At 41.8% G+C, this 18,446-nt stretch overlaps 1 long non-coding RNA gene across 1 annotated transcript; it reads left to right on the forward strand.

Moving 5' to 3' along the window:
- Positions 1-362: 362 nt before the first annotated feature.
- LOC127467086 (uncharacterized) lies at positions 363-13,145 on the forward strand. The gene is made up of 3 exons (XR_007902971.1): positions 363-930; positions 4,287-4,807; positions 11,792-13,145. It is a non-coding gene; the product is annotated as an uncharacterized LOC127467086 (long non-coding RNA).
- The last annotated feature ends 5,301 nt before the right edge of the window (positions 13,146-18,446 follow it).

The raw sequence follows: 18,446 nt of genomic DNA on the forward strand, positions 1-18,446 counted from the left end.
CTACAGTGCTAAATAAAGTCTAAGTCAGTTTTGATTTGTTTCCCTATAGCCTAAATACACTCAGGTTGTAAATAGAACTAGGGAGGAAAGAAAGGTCTAAGGTACTCTCTGTATCTATGAACTCATGCCCATACCCTGGCACAAACAAAAGGTCACATTACCCAATGTCCTTACATGTGCTAGTGCTTGTGTCCTGCTGCTGCTAAGAGCCTGAATGTGTGCTAATAATAACCACACAATCTAACCTTTCCCAGTGAGACATGGAGGAAAAGTTCTAAGTACCATACAACAAGGCCCAACATACTCAATAAAAAAAATTGGGCTTAGCCAGTCAGGCTCCAGCATCAGCACTCCAGTGGGTATCAAAAGCAGTGGGCACTATCAAACCAAAAAGCTCATCTGCAGTAAATTGATGAAATGCTGCCAACAGAGCTTTCAGCATCCTTCTTTCTGATGTATTGCTTCCTATTTGATACTTTTTTGGGGCAGCCCATCCTCCTGGGACATGGCTGCAGTGGGAATTCCCAGGGTGAGTCGTCTCCTGGGATACTGAAGAATATGTGTGATTCCTCATGTCTTCAGGCTGGGGAAGCTGTGCTGCTACAGCAGTGTGCCCAGAACACCTCACCAGCCTCCAGGCAAAGAAATGACTGGTATTTCTGCTCCAGAAATCAGCCACAATGTTTTGCTGTTGGGGGCATTTGTCTTGGTGTTGGACAACTGTACAATGAGTGCAGCCATCATCAGGCATGCAGAACCACGTGGTGTGCCTGGATGCACTGCATCATGATTTTGGGCAGAGATAACAGACCAGGCACATGAATGAGGTTTCTCTTTCCATTGCAGAGTGAAAGGTGAAATATCTCCTGGCCCTGCCTCTCCTCCATCTCAAGCTCTCAGTGCACATTACCATGGCTGCAGCACTGACAGGTGAGAACAAACACAGTGTGTGAAACTAAAGCCTAAGGAAACTTGTTATTCCATCCTGATAATAGCCAACAGCAGGTGCTCTAGGAAGAAGGTGTCCAGGCAACCAAATGTAACAGTGTCCTGGAGAACTCCAGCAAATTGCTGCTCAGGGACTTCAGGAGCTGAAAGTAAGGTCTGGGGGCTTAATAGGCTGTGATTCATATTTCTCCATCTTCAAGAAAACAGTTGTCCAGTAACAAAGACAATAGTCTGCAGTGAGAGTCCCACTGTTCAGCTGTGTGTTGCAGAAGGTAATCTCTCTTGTTTCTTTTGAACCTACGTAGTGCTCCTCATTTGTGCTCTTAAGACAACTCAATTTTTGTTTCTTATTTGCTTCTTTTGCTTGACCCGTGATTTTAGGCTTCTGTCATACAGCCTAGCAGATTTACAGGTAATCAGGGAAGCAACACTGACACCAGGAATGCCTATGCCCTAGTGGCCCCAGGGACACAAAATGTTTTTGAAAGCTTTCGGCGAGGATATTTTCCTCCAGGCCAACATACTCATCCTGGCGGTGTTGCTGTGTTAACTGTGTTTCCTAAGGTTCTCTATACTGTCACTTCCTTGGAAAATGAAGAAATATCTCAAAGAACTGTCCTATGGCAAGGAGAGAATATGCTATTAAAGGAGCAGATGCTGGGTGATCACGGTGTGAGCCTCTGGCAGTTTGAATGCCCACCTTGTATGAACAGGATAGAAACTACTCATTTCTGTTATCAATGTACACCGTGTTTTTCATGGTGTTTGAGCAGCCAAGAGAGATGTGCCACTGCTGGGGACATGGGGATGAGCCATCTGCTGATTCCCAGCAACCGGCTGAGGGACAGGCACGAAAACCAGCAGAAGTGCTGGGAGTGCTAGGACAGCCTGCACCACACAGTCTGACACAGCTGCTTATGGCAGGTATTATGCCAGGATGGGCTGTGTGATTTGAGGGAAACATAGTGAATTAATTTTTGATGTGCAATGGAGAGTATGATGGATATATCCTGGGGGGAAAACTAGATGACAGACGGATGTCTGAGACAACTTGTGGCTGCCCACCACCACCATATTGTAATCACTGTCCCTCAACAACCCATTCTCTCCAAGATTTCTAGGGATTTGCATAGGAAAGGTCCCTTGAGCCGTTACAGGAACAGAGCAGCTCTGTGTATGCTCATCCACTCTGTGAGCAAACACCAGCTGGGTGAAAAGTTCAGGAGAGTTTTTCCAAAGGAGCTGGAAATTGTTCAAGCAGAGATAAGCCACAGCTTTTACAAATTACAAAAAGCTGTGATCCCAGCCAAGTTGACCCTTCAGCAAACCAGGCATGAACTGTTTTGGCTGTTTTCAGAATCTAACTGCAATATCCAAATAGTGTATTACACAAACTTGCATTCAAGAAATTTGCAATCCTTTTTTCTACAAACTCTTCTGGTTTGGAAGCCCAGTTACTGGTTATTCAGAAATCCTTTTCTAATTACAGCATATTTCTTTTTAGCAGGAAGATATTGTCACCACAGCTATGCTGAATGCTTCACTACTGCTCTCACATCAGGGAAAGCTGATTTATTAATTTGAAATGTGTTTTGTTGGATTACATTCTTGCAAAAGCTTGACTTTTCATTTAACAAAACTTATTACGAAGTATTGACGTGGGAAGATATTTTGGCTGCTCTCTCTCCTCTTTTTACTTCTTCAGTTCTCCACTGTGCTGCCAGGTCATGCTCTCAAAATTAGTGAGTTATTTCACAGCAAAATTCCTTTTGCCCTTGCCAATGTACTGTCATTTTCCAACCCAGTGAGGAAAGAAAGTGAATTTTTGGAGACTCTGAAAAACACTTGAAAATTAATGGATTCAGTGAACCCTGACCCTGCCTCTGAAGGTAATTTGTCATTCTGTTCATCTGAGTATCAGTGAGGTCCTGGCTCTCTGATGATTTGCGTCACCTTCCTCCAGCCAATTCTGATGCCTTTGCCTGGTCTTCCTGGAAAGTAATTGTGTCACTGAAACACTGTTTTTTCCCTGAGCACATGCTAAGGGGAGCTAGCCACCATCTGCAAAGAGCATGAGGCTCTGCGAGGGACTGGAACACTTCCAAGCACCACAGATTCTGGGCAGGAAGGTTCAAGTGTGAACAAACATGTGGGTACATGGACTGTGAGGTTCTTGCTGGAGGAAGACAAGCATGGCTGCTCCAGCAAACAGCAACACTTAGGGTTTGTAGGAGGCATGTTTCACCCAGAAAATGGGTTTAACATCCCTTGGCAGCACTTCAGTGAGCTGTCAGCGTGACTCAAGCTGCGTGTTCCATCTCAGGAGGACACCAGTGAGGCTGGTGCAAGTCAGTAGGGCAGGGCAAATCTGGGTAGGGTGTTATCCGGATTCCTGTAAAGAACATGCCTCTGGTACATCCATATCAAACACCTTGTAATACAGAACTGCAGATAGAAGGCGTGATCCCAAACTTCTATGCAGAAGAGGAAAGCAAACAGGAATATCCATCTGCTTAAGCCATATTAACAGACTGAACCCTGGCAGGTGTTCAATAAAACATGGACCAGCAGCTGAGCTGGTGTGAGTCCATGTATATTAGCATCACTGAGATCAATGTTCCTGACCTATTGACTGTACTGATTCTGCTGAGTGTATTTTGAAGATTTTAATGGAAACAGGATGGTAAAGAAAGACAAATATCTACATAAAGTCTTTCTAAATAAAAGACAGGCTTCCAAGGAACCACAGAAATGAAGACCTGTAAAATCACACCCTGCAGTTAGGTTTCCTCAGTCTGCAGAGAGGATCCATTTTCCCTAAAAAATTTAGATATCAGGAGAAAATTCATGCTGTCCTAAAAGCAGTGCTTAAATCATCTGGGGTGATGGTCCTTCAGATATACATCTGCCTCCTTTAGCTATCCCTAAAATTTTAAAAGGCTGAAGGCACGTGAGATAATTCCCATGCTAAGAGTGAAACTGTATGCAGCACCTTAGTGGATTTAGGCAGAGGATGAGCATGCAGCTTGTCAATATTTTATCATTCTGGCATCTCAAGATGGTTAGCTGTCAGTGTCTGGGCCAGCAGGAGCCCCTCCTTTAGAGAGGTTTCCTCTCTAAAAGCTGCATTTTCTGTGGAAAATGTCTTGTGCTGGCAAACAGGGACAGAAAAAGCAGAGAAGCAGTTTCAGCATCATTTTTCAACATGCAGCCAGACCTGGGATGCCAATGACATAAGAAAGACTTCCCAAGTCTTAAACCCACAGATCCCAGAGATGTGCTGTATGTTGCCTGGGGTATTTGATGAACTGGTTTCTGATCCACAGTCCTTCCAGCAGGTCTATGGGGAACAACAGATGGCAGATCTTCCAACAAACAAAAGCACAAGGACCTGTCTGGCATGTGGATGAACACCCAACAACCGACCCACATACAGCAAGAGGGACATTTTGATGCTGTCGGTCAGCTCCTATTATTCTGACTCTTCTGCCTTACAGAAGAGGAAGAAACCCCTCTGTACAAAGAGACAGTTGTTTTAAGCCAACAGGGAGCACACACCACCATACCACAAGCCTAGGTGAGCGTCTGCCAATGCAAAGTAGCTGATGTCCTAACAGGGAATGATCTACTCAAACTAGGATCATGTTGCTGGCAAGGAACTTCAACCAAATAGGGCAGGATTGACCAGAAGCCTCTCCCTGACTTCCTGAGGGATTTCATATGCAGAGGAAAAACACTAGGAAATACACTAGGAGCACTTAATGCATCTTTGGCTATCCTGTGCTGCTAAATTAAATGCAGAAAGCAGCCACCATTCACCAGAGATTCTCAGTGCTTTCTTTCAGAGCCTGAGGCATGGGTAAGGGCTTTTTGGGGGAGTGGGGGTTTTGTGGGAGGGAGGTGTATTCTGTCATCTGCTTAGGCAAATCGAGATATCACAGGGAGTCACAGGCCAATCTCTCTTTTCATTCTAAGGAAGGACACCTGTAAATTATAAGAAAGGAAAAGCAAGAGTCAACAATATCAGGAACTTATGCTTTATTAATAGCCAGTCCCATAATGATAAGAACTCCCTCCTTTCAAAGCCTCTGAAGTGGAAAGCTTTCACTTCATTCCCCACCTGCCTCATCAGTTCCACAAGATATTTCCAAAGCCTGGTCATTCTCTCAATCATATTGTACAGAGAACAGACCAGTCCAGGATGAAGTGGGGTTGTTTGTAGTTGAGAACATTCAGAAGCTGAATCTCTGCTGTTAATATAAGCTTGTCCTTGGACACCCCAACCACACCAGAGCCATGTACCAGTCTGGTGTGGGTACCCTGGCAAACAGCAGCGCTGCCTCATTCATACACAGGGCTCCAACAGCTTTTGGCTGCTTCAGTCACATAAGAGGAAGGGGGGCTCAGTTTTCATTCTCCCAGTTGCACCTTGACCAGAGGCACATGGTCTCCCTGGAGAATCTGTTTGGCTTGGTCCCTCCAGCTCTGTGGGACAGATCTGTAACAGCACAAAGGTCTGGGCGACATGAAGGTTATGAAGATTTGCCAGTCAGCCTGAAGTCACACAAAAAATCTGATGCAGTACCTTTCCACGTGGTTGTTGGACTATATGATCTTCAGAGGTCCCTTCCAACCCTAAATACTCTGTAATTCTGTGATTAATATAAGCAGAATCTGGGTCTACCTTGCTGTAATCACAGCTCAACCTGATGCGCCAACCAGTTCCTTTTGTAGTAAATTTTAAAACTAATTACCATGGCTAAATCTGCACTTCAATGTGAGCAGAAGCAATAGTCAAATCAATCCTATTTATGCTTACAAGATTTTATCACCTGAAGGATCTTGACTAAGGGAATTAGCCTATAGGGGGGTGAGAACAGCATTTGGGGGTCTCTGAACAACTCATGAACTGAATTGCCTGGCTAACAATTAAGTCGTTGACGATCCCTTTGGAGGTAATTACCTTCCACTGCCTAATAAGACAACACTTGACAGGATTATTTACCACCTCATTACACCTATTTGTCTAATTCAGCTGCTCCTTTTTGCACATTAAGCACTGTTACAAAACATCCACTTTGTGTCATTGGTCGTCTAAACGACATCCACAGGCTTCCAGCAATGGTGTGGAAGGATGACAATACCAAACAACCTCTAATAAAACACAACTATCAAGGTACATAAGGCTGCATTTTGGCCAAGCACCACAGTCACTGCTGGACCTCTGAGAGTATTCCTAACAGATTAAACTGTACCCAGAAGGGATTTGCCTTGCAAACTGGAAGGGAAATGAATGCCCGAGCCACTGCTTTTATGATCAATGAGTATCTTATACAGTCATTTTCCCACCTTGAGGATAAAAAAGTGACTTTTAAATCAAGATAATAACTCAAAATCTTGAGGGCTTGAAACTGCATGCCAAAGAAAGCTTGATGTCACTGGAAAAATATTTTGGTTTGATGTCATATTGCATTTGTCAAAAATATTAGCTTAAATTAATTAAAAGCCATATTGAACCATAAATATCATATTTTGGGTTAAAAATATCACTAGATCGTTTAAAATTGAAACACTTGTTGAGGCAAATATTCTCCTGGAAAGAACTTCAGTTTTGACAAGTATTATTTTTTTTAGCTATTCATTTATTCAAATTCTAAATGTATACATCTTCTGTAAATTGCTAATGACCTTCACCAAAGAATCACTCTCAAATTCTCCATATACAGGAAAAAAGCACCTACAGAACCTATCTGGGGAACATTTCAGAACAAAATCTCTTTTACCTTATTTACAGTATGTGCTTGGAGATATTTAATGTGCACAAAAGGCACAGACATTTATTTTAGTAATGTGGCTGTACATTTTGACCAATCACAGTTTATATTCAAAGCTTATAACAAGTAAACTATGTGCACTTCCTAAAAATCCCAGCAGCTAATATTTCTATTTCTGTTTCTATCTAATTTACATTCATTTTACATTGACTAATTAGTTTCCACTCAAGGATTAGAAGGTGGTAGGCTGGTTAGGTTATAAGTGTAAACACACCATGTAGCAGTATGCTGATCCCTGCTTTTGATCAGATGCTTTGAGCAAAGCCACTGCCTTGAAAAAAGGCCAATCTGTCAACTTTTTTTATTCACACGTGCTAAGTTTCATTCTGGCTCAGGAGATATTCAGAAAGAATAATTGTTTCTTTCCATGTTTGCTGACTTCCACATATATTTTGGGACTGCGAGGCAAGTACTTAATGCTGCAAATGTTATATTGTTATTTCATGGCTAGAGCAGAAAAGTTGTTTGGTGTCTTAAGATGAGTAATTGTATTAAGGCAGAGCTTCATTTGCATTTAAACAATTTTTTTTACATACTTCGGGTATTTATTGCAAATTTACAATAGCTGAAGCGTTAACATTATGCTGTTTTCACTGAACTCCTGCCAAACTCCTGCAGCCGGTCCTGGGGATGGAATTCATAGAATTTGGCTCTGAGTGCCACAGACTTTTACATTTGATCCAGGAAAATGCTTCCAGCCAGATATTTGACAAAAACATAACAAAATTATTAATAAGGCCAGCAAAATGAATGGACTTGTAACTGAATAGTGGCCTTGGGGGTTAAGCAAGGAAAACTGAGGCTGTATTTGGGCTCTGAAACTTCAATATGAGGTAAATAAGCACAATTCAGTTTTTCCTTGTGTCAGACTGGCAAGTCATCACTCACCTTCACAGATGTGCTGTGAAGTCGATTGCTCAAGATAATTTTTCTAGTCCTAAGAAGCCCCAAGTGTTGTTAATGATTATTCCCACAGTACTGTCAATCACCATAAATCTAGGTCATGAACTAGGCCAGACCAAGACAAGATTCCAGGTATTCCTGAATTCAGAACCTAGTAATTAGGGTAACTTATCATACATCCTTCATCAAATTAGTTAGATCCAGATTGCAAGAGATATTTTGGTACTTCAGGATATAAATGACTAAAGTCAATATTGAAAATGGAACTGTGAAGTTACTCAACACAAGGCTGAATGAAGAAAAACCATCTCAATTCTGAACTTTGCCAAGCAGGAAAATTGCAGTCTATCCACTTGGGGGAAAAAATAAAGAAAAAGAAAAGAGAGAAATAATATATGCAAAGTACTTTGAGAGTTTAATGCAGATATACAATGTATCACCTATTAGAGTCATCACAGAGTAATACCTAAATAGAATAGACATTTGTTTGGCTGAGAGCTACCTGAGACAAATGTCTGAGAGAGAATTCAGGGCACAGACAGATATACAGAGAAAAACACAGGGGTATCTTTTCCTTTTGGTGAACTTATGAAGGATACTTATCCTGCAACAGAGAGAATCGTTATAGCAGCTGGAAATTTTATACTGGCCCTGGGTCCACATGTTGTGGCTTTTGTCACCTGAAGATGCCACCTCTGAATGGTGATGGTGAATCTGCAACAGCCTGAGGAGCCAAACCTCAAATGCAAAGGCATCAGTATTTAGACCAGGACAGAGAAGGCATTCCCAAGTCACACTCTGAAAACAGTTTTACTTCTCCTTGAAAACTTCTACGGGACATGGTCATTGCCCAGTCAATATCCAAGTTATCCTGTTTAATAAAGAAAATAACTTCCTTTATTCCAGAATCAAATAGAGTTAATTTTTCATCTTCCTTGGCCCATGGAAATGCCATATGTATTACAAAACTTATCGTGACTTCATTAAGGAGAAGATCATAAGTTACTCTGTTTGCCTGGGGCAAGGTTAGATTGTTTAATGAAGAAAGAAAATATTTTGTGGTTTAGAACCTCTCTGACAGAGTTTGCACTGTGCATACCATAATTTATAGACTTTGTGGAAAGAGATGGTAAGCATCATTCCAGAAATGTGAAATGAGACAAATCAATGGAAATGAGAAAACCAATAGCCCATATAGGTGTCAGTAAACTGCTTGATTACCTTGGCTTTGTTTTAATGAAATTATCTAATGAACAGCCTTTATCTTTAATAGCCTACTAAACAACCAATGATTATGAACTGGGTTGTTTTGGGATTCTTTAACTGGTTATTTCAAATGAAATGCTCCATTTCCTTGCTTTAAAAACATGGTGCAGTTTTGCTCTGATATCTGCACCATCAATGATGGCACCAGGTTTGGGCCACAGTGGCTCACATCTACTGCTTGAATGGGTCTCTTAGGAGTATGAAATTCAATGGCAGAAGGCATAAAACTTCAATGCAATTTCAGGGAAAATACTGCCCATTACTGATCACAGCATCACTGCTGTCTGGTTTAGCTCACTTCATTTCACAAGTATAAATAATAACCTCTATCACTCTCTTGCTGCCCTTTCAATCAGTTACACAACAGGGCCACCCAGACATGGCTGCATTATCTTACTTCCCAAATAGCAAAGGCATGGCAGAGAGGTCTTGTCCTGCCTGTACACAGGATCAATCTTCACTGCACTCGTGCCACAGAAGCCCAGGAGCTCTGAGCACACATGGTTATGAGGCACTGCCTATCCCCCATGGGATGCAGCACAAGTCCTTGAGGTCCTTGGAGATCTGCCAGCTGGAAGTAGCCCAGCAAGGAGCATGCAGACAAGAGACTGGAGTGTGCTGCACTCTTGCAACCACCCCCTGGGGAGAGCAGGCACCAGGGTTTAGCTGGGGAGGGCCAGCTGGGAGTTGGGACCAGCCCCACTGGCTCTGCAGCAGCATGGGCACTCCCTGGGGCAAGTCCTGCTGTTTTCTGGTGCTTTGCTCTGCAGCAGATTTAAAAAGAAAAAAAATCCTATTTGCAGTAAAACCTTTGGCCTTTCAAAAGGCTTGCAGATGCTCCATGAAAGGCAGTGCTTGGTAGCTGAATCTGTCACCACTTCTAAGGGGATCTTTTGGCCCCTTGGGAACTAATCTGATGACCTGAGATCCATAATTGCTGCTCCCTGAAGCTCCAGTAGATAACTCTATACATAAATCACCATAGCAATCCAAACATCAGAAAAGCACTGCTTTTTTTTTTTTTTTCCGCCTGTCTAACAGCTCTTCTACTTTCCAAGCATGACATTCAGAGAAGAGGAAGATGAAGGTCAGGACAGACTAGCAGGAAAAGAGTGGTTTTGCAGGGACTTTGACCAAAAAGTTCTCACTACTAAGCTATACAACACAAAGAGAATTGCATTTGTGCATTTAAAGTATTAAATATTACAGCTGATGTCTCACTGAGAGCAGCAAGGACTGCTATGGTTCCCCTAAAGTTGCTTAAAATTATGTGTTCCTTCACAAAAAGCCAGGAAGCTCATTTGACTGATGGAGAGAAGAGAACCCAGGTTGTCCCCCCTGTAAGACAGAGGCAGGAATTGCTCCATTGCTGCAGTGGGAATTGTGCTGCCATGGCAGCAGCTGCAAAGAGCAAAACCAGCGATAGCACATCTGGCTGATCACTGCACAGATTTACTTTTCTTATTAGGGAAAACCCTTCTCAGGTACATCTAAAAGCATCAGAAAGCCCTTTCTCCAGGTCCTTGTGGTGCTCAGCTGCTGCTCTAGCCTCCAGGAAGCAATGGCATTGGCATCCGCTACCATCACACTCTTTTACTCAGTTCACTGAATTCAAGGAGTCCAAACACACATCAATTCGCAGCTCCAAAATCCCTTCCATCAGGCATGTATGTGTCAGATGCTCTGAAGTTTCAATCTCCTGTGTATTATATTTGACTCAAGCTGCCATGGGCTGATAAGGACCTCAACAGTTGAGCAAATGTTCATGCAAAACATTAAATTCTGTTTTAAGAGATCATTTCCAGAATAATTCTGTCATTTCTGAGTGGCCAAAACCATTAGAAGATTCCAGTGCTTGAAACCTTGTTTAATGTGAGTTGCCAGTTCCTGAAATGTAAGCCACCTGGATTAATTTTAACCACATTCATTTCAAGAATGTGGAGCTAATGTGGAGCTAGTGATTTAGTTAATTGCTAAATCACTAAATCAAGTGCAATTCATAAATAAGTGGTAACAAGTGTTCCTGGTTACTTTGATGAGGATGACAGAGAAAAATAGAGGCAAACCTGCTTTTTTCAGTTTTTTTTTCCCTAAGGGCTTGTGTTTTGCATGGAAAGCACATATTTACTCTGTTTACAAAGACAGTTTGTTCACTGTCCCAAACTTCATGTAGTCCAAGTAATCTCTTTTGTTAGTCTGAACAGGCATATTCAATCTAATGCAACGCATGGAGACAAAGAATACAATTAAAACAGTTGCAGGGATACAGACAATCTTTCCACATCAGGATAGCACTTCTTGAGCTGCAAGGAAGTTTATGCATCCAAGGCAAGTGTGAAGCAGAATCCTTATTGACAAACCAGCTGGCCAGAACTGCCCTTGGAAAGCCTGACTTTATGCCACGAGCTGATCTCCTCTGCTGTTGGGCTGTGTGCCTGTCTTTAAGCCAAACTATTGCAGTGCCCAACTGCAGTGGATCCCACTACCTTCTTTGTAGGGTGAACTTCTGGACAAACCAAGAAGGTAGGGGAACTAAGCACATAGTTCAATAGAGAAAAATAAACCCCTCGTTCTACGCTCTTCCACGCTCTGGTATTATTAATGCTTCCACGCTGAAGAGCTATTTGATTGCACACAGCCTGGGACTCTAGATGATTTGTTAAAGGCCCGGCTCTTCCACAGACTTCACACCCAATCCAATCCTTGAAAAATCTATTTGAAAGATCTTTAGGTACTGAAATTTCATTTATATAAACAACAGGAAAACATCAAAATAATTTGTGGTCATTATTGATCTTCAGTTGCCATCATAGACGCAATTTTCCATCCTATCTTTTCAGAGTGTCCACAGTAAGGTGAGGGGCATGGTAGAGCCAACTGATGACCTCTGGAGGACTCTCCCAACCAGCATTTTCAATCTATGACAGTGTGAACTGGTCAGTTCTCTCCAAATTCAGACTGAAGAGTGAACTAACATTTCATCAACTCAGATGGTCATGTGAACCAAGACCTTCTTCACGAGTCAGAAACATGTTGTGGACTTCCTCAAATCCTTCAATACCTTCTCCCGTACAGCTGTTTCTGCCTCACACAGCTGGGAAGGCTTTCTGGTCAGAGTTGTCCCCTCTTTCCACAGGGAAAAGCATGCCAATCTTTCCATATGGACATGGAAACCAGCTCACCTCATCCTGCAGGGAGACTACCACAGGCTGCCATGCAAACAGCCACTCCCAGACAGCCCACGTCACAACCAGCATCCAGCTTTACCCACTCTGTCAACAAAGTTCACAAACACCATCTGAAATTAGATGATCAGGATCAAGGAATTCCTTTCCTAATCCCTGCAGGAATCCTGGGAAAACCAGCAGAAGTCAAGACAACTCAGTATCACCCATCTCATTCTGAAATATTCCTCAGCAGAGAAGAAGAGGTAGGTTTTTTGCTGCCTTCTCTTGATGACTGATGGTCTCAGAGAGGAGGGAGCTCTGATTACCCCAGCTTTCATTGCAGCCTAATATAAAATACTGAAATCTGGGGTTTCCCAGTCATCAGTCTCCACTCCTGAACTTGTCTGCTCTGACCTTCAAGAGCCAGCATGTCCTACCAAGCCCCACCAGCTCTTCTCGTTGAAGCGATTTCAGCAAACTCTGTATAGGGTTTAGAAGAAAGAAGCTGGTACAGGCATTCTTCTGATTTGTATCAAGTTTTGCTCAGCTTCCTATTTCTTCAGGGCTTTATTTTATATCCTTCTATTTGCTTCAGTAACCACATCCTATTTTATGTGTGATATACGTACAACTGCCCTCATATTCCCATTCAAACTTTTCCATTACCTTTCACACTTCTTCATTCATTTCCATCTTTTCCCTGTACATAAATCTACCCTGACCATCAGCTCAGCTTTCCTCCCCTCTCAGTTTCTATTCTATTGGAGATGCAATACTGAGTGACCACTCAAAGTGACACTTGGGCAAAGTTGGGGGCTTTTGGACACTTGAGTATGAGCAGCCATAAAATCACAAATGAAATACATGATCTAACTAGATGCAGCTACGGTTGTGTTGGTCATCCATAACTCCCTTTCTAGTCAATAGAGGTGTCTTTCTTAGGGATCTTGTGTAGGAATCACTGTTTCCCTTGACTGAATATAAGGGAAGGTAGCTACCTCCTTGAGCCCATGTCAGAGACGTCAGTCAGATGAATTCTGCTCAACATATATGCAGGCACTCCCCAACTCTTTTGGACACAAAATCAATAGTCTATAACTTGCAATGTGGTGCTGCAAGAAATTGCCTCTTTCTCCACTTTCTTACAGCTCATTTATTTGCTCTGTAGCTCCAGACACATGGCATTTGTGGCCTTATTTATCCTATCTGGATTAAAAAATAAAAGAGGCAGTCAGGTTATTATTTCTTCCAATCAAGTTAGGAAAACATTCTCTCCTGTCAGGCAGTGTTTGACAATATACTCACAAAGGTCTACAGCTCTACCCTCAATGTTCGGATTTACTGCAATTCCCAGCTGTGCTCAGTGAGATTGCAATTCAGACAACCAAAAGAGCAGATCATAATTCTCTTCTTCCATCCCAGACTGATAGCCCAGATTGTATCTTTGCTCCATGCAGACTATGTATTTATGCATTTTTAGTATGGCTAGATTTTTAATCTGCAAGAGAAATACAGGTCAGAAAATGCAGGGGCTGTTCTGAATTATGATGATGTTGTTACCATTGGCAGCTCTTTGATAAGAGAAAACAACAAGTGTGCTGGGTACCAGACAAATATGAAATGAAAAAATGAGTCTGAACCCCACGAACTTAAAGAGACTGCTGCCACATCCTGTAAATGACCATCCCCTAGTAATTACCTTTCACTGCTCAGCACATACAGGCCTGGGTAAACAAAAGGGTGGGATTTTACCCTCTGCTAAGTTGTGCCAAGCTGTGCTAATTAGGAAGCTTTGTTTCTGCTTCTTCTACCAAATGACTGAGTCACCTGTGAGTTATCGACTGGTGCTTATCCACCGTGTGTAAATATTCAGAGATCTCACACTGGAAGACATTTTAAAGGTAGGTATTAGTAATTCCATGCAAAACTTCAGAAAATATGAAGAGAGCATGGTACTTGGGCAAGATTAACGGCAACATTGAAGATGGGGGTTTAAGTCTTACATGTAGCAGAGGAGGGGATCCAGGTCTGCTCATTGCTTTCTGTCCTGAGTTTTGCCAGGCAGCTCTCAGCTCAGATAAATCTGAAAGCCATGCCAGGAAGGACTCATTGTAATGAGGATACTGCCAAAATGACAAGCAGGGGATGAAGTTTCAACCTTTAACAGTAGACAGGATGACTGACACAATGACTCAAGATCTGTAGAACAAGGACAGGGAAAAGCAGATTCATTCCAAGGAATTTATGTATTTATGCATAGAAAAAGATTCCTAGCTTTCAGGATAAGGAGCCTAGAGGCTTTTACAGAGTCGGAGAACCTTGAGAGGATGTTTAGAAACAAGATTCCTGGCATTCTCTGCTCACAGCACTTTGGAAATTTGGAAATCCAGCACTGTATGGATGCTCTGCTGCTCCTGTTCCTGGAAAAGTGTGAAATGAGAAAATCTGTCTGGGAAGAAGTGTAATCAAATTACTCTCAAAATCACATGAAAAAGAACTTAAATTTGGGTCAATGAATCTCCATTCAGAGCAAGTGGCTTTCACATAAGTCGCTGTTTGGATGCTTTGGTTTCAGTGACTCAGCAGCTAACCTTTGATATGTAGCTGAGCTGCTGCCACCAACACAAGGGAGGGACTACATAAGGCACAAGGGATTTTGCATGACAGAGAGTGCCCTTCTCCAAAAATGCCTGGATGGCAGTAATGATCTCACATTACCCCCTTAAAGAACACATACACATGGTAAACACCACTCACATTGTAATTATTACTAGAGTTTGAACTCTTGAAAATACTGCACAGTAAGCCTGTGCTTCTATAGCAGCTGTAAAATGTACATAACTATAACATACATTTTCCTTTGCTCCTTCCTGCCTGACTGTACTTTGGCCCAGTCATTTCTCTATGTCAGATGCCAATTAACCAGCAGCAGTAAGTATAAAAAAAGGCGCAAAGGAGAAGTGCAGAAGGTCAATTAGCTCTGGGTGCCCAGAGAGACAAATCCAAAGCTTTCAGTGGGAGCTATAGGACTTGGCATTGTCATATCATACCAACTGCACACCTTTGCCATATGTAGCTCTGTGGGCCAGTGCTTGTTGGTTTATTCTGCAATGTGGGCTGCACAGCTGCTGGAATAAACGCAACATATGTCCCTGATTTTTTTCCATGCCCTGCCTATAAACAGAGAAAATGGTGAGACACACTTGGCTTTTTATGAAAACAGAAAGAAGTAAAAATATGTTGGATATGAAATTTTATTAGTTATTTGGCATCATTACCCTTCCTGTACAGCAGGAGTAGATGACGAAAAGCATCCTTGATCTGCAGAGCAGCTGGGCTGGATCTACTAAGTGTTCCTGCAGAGATGCTACCCACACACCACTTCCAGCCCAGGGTGAGGGAAGGACAGAGGACAGCAGAGTGAAAGAGGCCCATACCCTTGAGAGTCAGCTCCGCACTGAGCAGTGGAGTCCAAGCATGTCATGCCCAGGTCTCCCCCTTCCCCAGCTCAGGTCCATGGGGCATCTATTGTGGCTCCTGCTGATGGAAGACTTGTGTAAGATGACTAGCTACAAGCAGTGGGTATAATGTCAAGTTTGAGTATCTTTTTCCAGATGTCACCACATCAGCTCCCCTGTGGTCTGCCCACTTGACTCATAGCAGGACAGAAGATACTCCTGACTTCCAGCTATTTAATGAAATCCATGAGCTCATGGAGCCTCCATGGAGGGGAGAACAAAACCTCAGCACTGAGCAGATGAGACTGAAATGTCTGCTATGTGAACAAGTAATGCTGTTTGTCTGAGACAAAGCACTGGAAAAAGCTCTCTTGTCTCACCATTCCTTCTACATGTGAAATTTTCTGAACAGCATCTTACAAATATTGCATTTCAGCATCTCACCAACTATTCAATCTTAGTTGGGTTCTTTTTCCAACCACTTCTTAAAATATCTTTGAACACTGAAGATGAATAAGCTGTTTTGGGAACACTGATGGTACGTGGCTGTCTTGAGTCAGATGTAAAACTGTTCTGTTTGTGGTTTATGCCTACCTCTCACAGAATTTTCCTGCCAATCAAGAAAGGCATAAAACAGATGAAAATTTTTAAACCATATAATTTTTGCAGTATAATAATAGGCCAGTCTGAATATTCAAGTTAAATCAGAGCACTGATTTTGGCAGAATAACTCCTATTTACAACAACAAAGACGTGCCATGTGTATTTATCATTATTCACCTCCTCTACTGCTTTCACTCTGCTCACCATCCCTCCAACATCTGAAAGAAAGCAACCTAAATTGATATTGATTCTGATTAACTCTGATAAAAATTAATCCCTAAGGAGTTTAGTTCAAATGAAGCCTGTATGTCAGTCTTCACTTGGCAGCACCATGCCCTTGTTTAGTAAAATCCCAGAAGTACACAGGATTCAATGCAGAGTTTTTACCCATTGTTAGTTCTGGTGCATGACAAATGAGCCCAGGACTTTCACCTAAATGATATGGCCAATTTATAAACTCTTCCAGGACAATTTTTATCAAGTGGGTTCTTGCTATTCTATTTTCCCATCAGTTGGTTCCTCTAAGAAACACTATCTTTGTTCTTCTTATTTTAAGTACTAAAAGCTTTCTGGTAAAAATACAGTCAGGTTTCTTTAGGAAATATGGATGCCTGCAATGCAGACATTTACCTCTGTGTTAACCATTACCTCCTCATTTCAATTAGCACAGAGCTATAGAGTCTTTCAGGGTTCTGGCCATCTCATCATAATGCAAATGCCTAAAATAAGTCAGACAAGCCCTTGAAGTCCCTCTTTCTCCCCAAAGCTTAGAGAGTCTTCATCAAAGATGTTTACAGCCAAATGGGAATAATCACAATATCTTTGCTCATATGCAGCAGCACATATCCATTTTATAAACACATAGATACATGTATTTCTAATTCTAGTTAATGAGATCTAATGCCTTTATACACATATAATTTTACTAGCAAACAGTAATAAAATAGTATTTGATTGTAATATCAATACAGTCAGATACAATACAATGACTGAATCTAACCAATTGAAAATATGTCCCTCTATCTTACTGAATGTTGAGATGGTTATTAATGGCTCTTCCTAGCCTCAAATATTTTATTCTTCAGTGGGATTTTGCAACTATCTTTTTTTAAGTATTCATCACTGATCATTGCCGTCCAAGCCAGACTGAGCTATGATAGTTCTTATGACAGGCTGGATCAAACCAACTTCTGTTGATACCATCAAGGAGGAAAAGACTCCTGATCCTGCTTGCAATGTGTTCTCTGATGTCTTACCTAGCTAGAAAAAACAGCATAACCTCCAGTTTTCCCGTAACACATTGGAAAGTTAATTAATTAACCTGAGTTGAGTGGAAACTAACCTGACGCTAAGCTCTGATTTGCTTCACAATTAACTTAATACACAAGTGTAAATTTATTCCATTTAATTAGTGCTCTGATTAACTCACCTGACATCCCCTGTTTGCAGAAAAGGGTTTTCTTACACAGTCACAGAAAAAAGAGCCATCTGTTCACCTCTGTGTAGAACCTAAAAAGACACCTGATAACTGCATTAGGTTAGGGGATTACTCAGCAAAGCCTCAACAGAATAAATGTAATAGGTATTTTTATACTAACAGAGTGCAGAGATTAAAATGGGATGGTGATTAAAATGCTGAGGTTATTTTAATATTTGCTCTTGCCTCCTTCTGCAGATTTTCTCATATTTCTTTCTTACATGTTTTTGGAGGCTTTTAAAGGTCTCTTGCCACCAGTACTTACCACTCATCAGTGAGAATTTAGGCTGTTTTAGCCTTTCCACTTGGACCCAGGGAAAAGGTCCAAAAAGTCCAGTTACATCTGCTGATGGGTAAAATCTGCAACCTCCATAAAGACATGGGAAGAAACACCCCTGTTCTCATAGTATTTAGATAAGGTGCAATTCATTTCATCTAATGCCATCATAAAATGATGCAGCCAGAGTTCCTGAAACTCCTCAGCAATTATTTGCTTATCAGCAGCTCAACTTTTCCTCTGTTGCTTATTCTACAAGCTTGTTTGTAATCTCAGTTAATCTGACCACATAGAAGTCCAGTTCTAGTCTGAGAGACCCACCTCAGCACCTTCCATTTGCTGATGGGCACTTCCAAAGGAAGCAGTCATTACACTTTGAAAGAGTAGCCAAGGAATGTAGAGTTCAATAAGTTCCTATCTCTTTCTCAAAGTTATACTGGGACTATGTAAAATCAGTTTAGAGGAAATGGCTAACTCTTAGATAGCTGAAGATGCATGGAGACACTCCCACCA

Source organism: Manacus candei, unplaced genomic scaffold (genome assembly GCF_025592945.1).
Source record: "Manacus candei isolate 608988 ecotype Guabito, Panama unplaced genomic scaffold, ASM2559294v1 h1tg000013l, whole genome shotgun sequence".
Taxonomy (NCBI): Eukaryota; Metazoa; Chordata; class Aves; order Passeriformes; family Pipridae; genus Manacus; species Manacus candei.